This window comes from Anneissia japonica, unplaced genomic scaffold, assembly GCF_011630105.1.
Source record: "Anneissia japonica isolate Jap-2015-1 unplaced genomic scaffold, ASM1163010v1 scaffold287719_len1884721_cov185, whole genome shotgun sequence".
In the NCBI taxonomy this organism is placed as follows: Eukaryota; Metazoa; Echinodermata; class Crinoidea; order Comatulida; family Comatulidae; genus Anneissia; species Anneissia japonica.
The window spans coordinates 1211055-1217167 of record NW_022715822.1 but is presented as its reverse complement, the minus strand read 5'-3'; the positions used below and the strand labels follow the sequence as shown (position 1 = coordinate 1217167).

General features: G+C 31.5%; 1 protein-coding gene across 1 annotated transcript in view; it reads right to left on the bottom strand.

The window, feature by feature from the left end:
- LOC117109431 (metabotropic glutamate receptor-like) overlaps nt 1–6113 on the bottom strand; it is a 42090-nt gene that overhangs the window by 16271 nt on the left and 19706 nt on the right. The window lies entirely within an intron of this gene.

The following is a 6113-nucleotide window of genomic DNA, read 5'->3' as shown; positions in this document are numbered from 1 at the left end:
GATGCATATAGGCCTATAATGTTGCATAATATATATATGATGCATCAAAATTATATATGCATCAAAATTATATAAATATGTATATATATATAAGTAAATAGATAATTATATATATATATACATATATTGTTTGAGCATTGTATATGTTTACGTTTACGTTGAATCACTTCATTCATTCTTAATGTAAAACGTTTTGTTGTTGCTGAGTCATATGATAATATGAGATATCGTCACAATAATAATTATCCTCTTAAACCAGATGAAAATATTCAAGTATATGTGTCCACATTTTGTACTCTTCTACATCAAACAGCAAGTACACTTACCATTACAAGATGGAACAACATCACCACCACATATGCGGATTCAGGAGATCCTTGATCATACAAGGACTCCTTACAACGCTGCAATTTCTTAAAGGCATACGAAGTACCAAACTCATTATTTCAACAAAGCTGTTTCCACAATGTTACTTAATGACCTAAAACACCCTAATATGTTGTCACCAGAGCGAGTAATGTTAGCATACAAAATATCAAATGAACTCGATTCTACATAATGTAGGTCTAATATTGATTTCCGCGGGAAGAATTCAGGCGGATTCAGGTAACACAATGCAGACTATCAGAAGAAAGGCCTCTGGGGTCGTATTCTTACAGATGTTATATTATGAAGTTCTACTTTATTGCTATTTAATTGTTTATCGTAGTGACAGGAAATATCTCGTTACAATGTGATTTGAAATAATAATTATTCACTACTCATCTCAATTAATTCGATAGTATGGATTTTTTTTTATAGTGAGCCATGACAATAGTTGATGTGATGAGAACAAACAATATATAAATCTACAGGTCTCTCTCTTATTGAAGACCCCTCCAATTAAAGACCCCTCCAATTAAAGACCCCTCCAATTAAAGACCACTTTTCTGTGGTCCCAAATCATCAAATGTCTTTTATTTTTATTACTCTAATTTGAGACCAAAGCTGCTGAAGACCATGAAAACCCCGGTCCCAAAAGTGGTCTTTAGTTGGAGGGAGACTTGTATTTTAAAAAGGTAACTGCTCAGAAAGTGATATTTGTGCTGCTAGATTCTTAATATAGCCAGACTAATAATAACGTCGTTTTATCAATTTTTGGAAGTCAAGTACCGGTACCTGTTAAGAAGCTTTATCTGGTAAGGTAGGCTATTTACTCTTACGCTTGCAGGAGCTATAACACATCTTCAAACAGAGTTTCATTGCAATAATTTAAAGAATGTTTCCTGTAGTTTACTACATAACTTCAAAAGAGTCTGATGTTAATGAAGACAAAATTTCGTAAATTCAAATATATAAGCCTATAATGGCGATAATGTAGAAAATTGGAAAAACATATTGTTTTCTTTCAGGACATTATTAAAGACCGAAATCGTATAACACACTGCATTCAAAAATACTGAGACGACTGGTTGAAAAAAAAATCATAGATAGAAATAATTATAACTGTAGGGATAAGAGATAATTGGGCAACCAATAGCAAAATATTTAGTAAAGTTGACATGTGTCACAGATAAAAAGCGAAAGATTCTTGAAAAATACATGGCCTAAAGTTATTGTACGCTATTACAAAATTCAAATCACATCCTCATAGTATATCAGAGTCGAGATGGAATATTTTACATATCTGAGATCCGATCCACTATCGCCCATATTTCCAGCATTACAGCTTGCTATAAACACATTATAACTATTATCAGGTAGAATAGGACGCCAAAAGGTCAACTTACTTTCACAATACAGATACTTCGATTGCACGGCGACGTAGACGTAAACAGTAGTGACGTCACTAAGAAGTCATCTGCGCATGCGAGAACGTTGAGTTCTCGTCTGGAATTAAGACGCAATTCGATCCAAATCTACGTTGTGGAGAGACCGTAGGACGGCCACGGATGAATGAATCCGTTCTAGCGTTATGTCGCCGCGCAATAAATAGTAAAAGAAAAATACATCTTAGGGTTGAAAAAATTGCAACAGAATTTCTGTTTGTACAGTGCATTTTCTGAAGATCCCTGTATGAACATATTAAAAGTCTAGAAAAATCTACATAGGGGAAGTGGGGTTTATTTTCACAATGGCCGCCAAAATGGCTAATTTTAACTAAAAATTGGAAAAAACTTGATCTTTTCAACATATTTCAGCATATTTTTTTTCTCTAAAATAAATTTACAAATCCTAACGTTGTTCTGATGCATACAGATACACTTATTTGATGTGGGTATCATTAATTTCAAGATGGCTGCCACAAATACGACGACATATTTAGTATATAGTATTTAGTATATAGTGGTGTATGCATAATACACCAAGCAGCTATAGTGCTATATGGATGTTTTGGACAAAAACACCAACTTTTTACATGCTCCCTATGGTCATAGAATTCAATTTTTGATAGAAACCATTTTATCGGAGGTCATTATGGCAGCCATCTTAGATTTCAAAATGGCCACCTTATAAAACCTTATTATCCACGGTATTATTTCCTCTTCTAACTTGGAATTATAATTATAGTGTCTAAATGGCCAAGGAATACTAGCATGCCATTTTTGACCTGGTAAGATTCTTCATTTAAGGTAATTATAACTTAAGGTCATTAACTAAATAATCTGACCAGATTCTTCATTTAAGGTAATTAATTTAAGGAAATTCAAGGTCATTGCAGGTCAAATATTGTATGGCATTTTAATAATTACCTAACTGCCATGTTTTACATCTGAATCGTACCGTACTGAAGCTCTTGAAATTCATTTTTTACTACAAACTACAGTACTTAATTCAGGGTAATTTTGGCAGCCATCTTTAATTTCAAAATGGCTGCCGTGCAAAAACTATATTTATAATTATAGTATCTTTTAAAATCACTTCAAATTAGAATTCTGATGTTTAACACTATGTTATTGTGGTCATGAAAATATACATATGACCATCTATATATAAATATATAGATGGTCATTAGGATAATATATAGGTCAGTAAAGGTCATTCAAGGTCATTTTATGTTAAATACCATATGATATCTTAACTATTTCATCAGACGTCGTTATGACGTCCATTTTAGGTGAAGGTGATTTTGCAGCCAAATTAAAGATGACCACCATAGAAACATGTATGTCTGTCTCTTATACACATCTAGATGTGTATAAGAGACAGGCATAAGCCTATGCCAAAATGTAAGAAGAAAGTTGAAAAGGTACTGTCCAGGGAGCTCTCATCTGTTTAGGAGAAACATCCGACAGATGGATGGACGGACAGACCGACCGGACAGAAGGTGATGTACTGTACTGTATGATTGATTTTTTTTTTTAGATATCGAGGGGCGCTTATTCTCGTGAGTGCGAAACTGTCGTCGGGCACCACTTAAGGTCTTTCGTTCAGAATCTTTCGATTGGTGAATATATCGCTATTCGCGTACTCCCCAGATTAAATAGAAGTATTAATTATACAAAGTAAAGATTAGCAATGTATTTATTTCGTTGAGACTATAATTGAGGAATTTTGTAAGAGGTTGTTTCAAAATGATCATAATATACAATCATAATTTTGTATTCCTTAAAAATTGCTTTATATGACTGGTAAGAGTAAGTAGGTCAGAACTAGAAAAAAATACCTCTGCACTCGCAATTATTAAATAGATATATAAACGGTTTATTCAATTAATTAAATTCACATAAAAGTACATCTTTGCAGCAAATCTGAATTGCGATTAAGGATGTGATTAATGTGATCTAGAGGTGAGATGGAATGTAATGAGAAATAAATTGAGAATTTTGCTATTTGATTTATCTGCTCCAGCACAATTGCTATATCTTTTATACTAAAGCCTATCATTTTCAATTATTACCTCCTCGTTTCTGAATCTGCGGAATCTGTTGGTATTAGGAATCACAGGTCATAAACAGCGTTCCGCAAACTTTTTACTTCACGGCCTAGCAGCCCAGCCGCGCCAGGGGCCAATATACCAAATCCTGGCAAGAACTTTTGATCATGAAGCCTCCATGCATATACAATATTTTGACATCATTATTTGTTCTCTCAGTGATAAAATTTTATTGTATACAAATTAAATATTATTTTATTAAATAAATAATACCGTACATTGTGGTCAGGTTGCGAACGAAGCGCGTGCACTGATAATTAGGGCTAGGGGGCCGCCAAGGGCCTCAGGTCGGGTTTCGGGGCCATTAAACTTTAATATTATTGTAAACTATTAAACTGTAATAGTATTAACATTAAGCTATTAAACTGTAATATTATTAACTAACACCAATCAACACACATAACATAAAACATGTACATATCGAAATTATTATGTTTAATCTTTCCTCATCGGTACTTGAATAAAACGTGATTTGGATCTAAACATGATGATATTGATAAACAATCGAATTCTCTGTACAGTATTATGCTAAACATTTACAGAGTGGACTTCCTTATGTTGTGGTCATATTAGACTGTAATATTATTATTAAAGAAGTCTATTCAACAAACAACATAAAACATATAGGCCTAAATATCAAAGTTATTAGGTTAAAGTTCTCATGTCGGTGCATGCATAAAATGTAATTTCCTAAAATTTGGATATCTGGGATTGACAGACAAAATTCTCTATAATATAGGCCTATATACTAATTTAACGAGTGGACATTTGACCATGAAAACATATTTTGGACATTAGAATTATAATTTCAACTGGTTTAGAAGCGGAGATATAGATAAATATATTTTTTACATGGTGGCCATTTTAAATCCAAGATGGCGGCCACTTTTATAAAACATTAGCATTATTTTAAAAAGTAATAGCATTATTTTATAAAGTAATACATGCATTGGTTGCTAAGTATTAAAAACCTTCGTGGCGATCTAAGAAGTTGCAAATTTATTCATAAATATGACATATTACGTTTTTTCTCATATTTTTATCTATTTTGTCGGCTATTTTGCATAAACGCATTTCCGCATATTTCCCTACCTGGATTTTTCTAGACTTTTAATATGTTTAAATAGGGACCTTATAGAAATGCACTGTAGTAAAATAAATTTTGTTGCAATTTTTTCAACCTTTCACTAAATTGTACGCTAATTTTCTTGTACTACAAATCGAAAGCTGCCACAGTCTGAAGAAAACTTTAATATTAACCCCAAACACGAAAAATTATTAGATTCATGAACTTTTAAAATAGATTGCTGCAAATCGAGACAAATGGAGAAAAATAAAAATATGGAACATTGAATTAGTTAACACTGACAACTGACAACTACTAAAAGTTGTCAGTGTTAATTAAATAAATATTCCATTAGGTAATTAGTTAACACTGTCAACTTACAACTACTAATAGTTGTCAGTGTTAACTAAATAAATATTCCATTAGGTAATTAGTTAACACTGTCAACTTACAACTACTAAAAGTTGTCAGTGTTAACTAAATAAATATTCCATTAGGTAATTAGTTAACACTGTCAACTTACAATTACTAAAAGTTGTCAGTGTTAACTAAATAAATATTCCATTAGGTAATTAGTTAACACTGTCAACTTACAACTACTAATAGTTGTCAATGTTAACTAAATAAATATTCCATTAGGTAATTAGTTAACACTGTCAACTTACAACTACTAATAGTTGTCAGTGTTAACTAAATAAATATTCCATTAGGTAATTAGTTAACACTGTCAACTTTTAGTAAAAAGTTTTATTGCTTTTTGTCATCATTGTTGTAATGACTACAACAAAAAGAAAATTTATCTTTATTTTTAAAACAGTTAAATATTAATAATTATTTAGGTATATGTTAAAAAATGGAGATTGGTAAGTTTACCTTCAATTTTATATAATTATAGATAATTCAATACCTTCAATTTGATACAAATAATAGATAATTTGATAATAATAATAAATAAATAGAAAGGTACGTTTTTATTGTTTGTTTATTACTAGTCTTGTTGCTTCTTTCTGGGAGTTTTATCTATTTTTTCATATTTTTAAGGGAGAAGTTGGGGTTAAAAGATAGTTTTTCTTACCTAAAGCGCGTTAGAGAATTTTTGCATTATGGGCTATAAAGAACCAAACCTATATA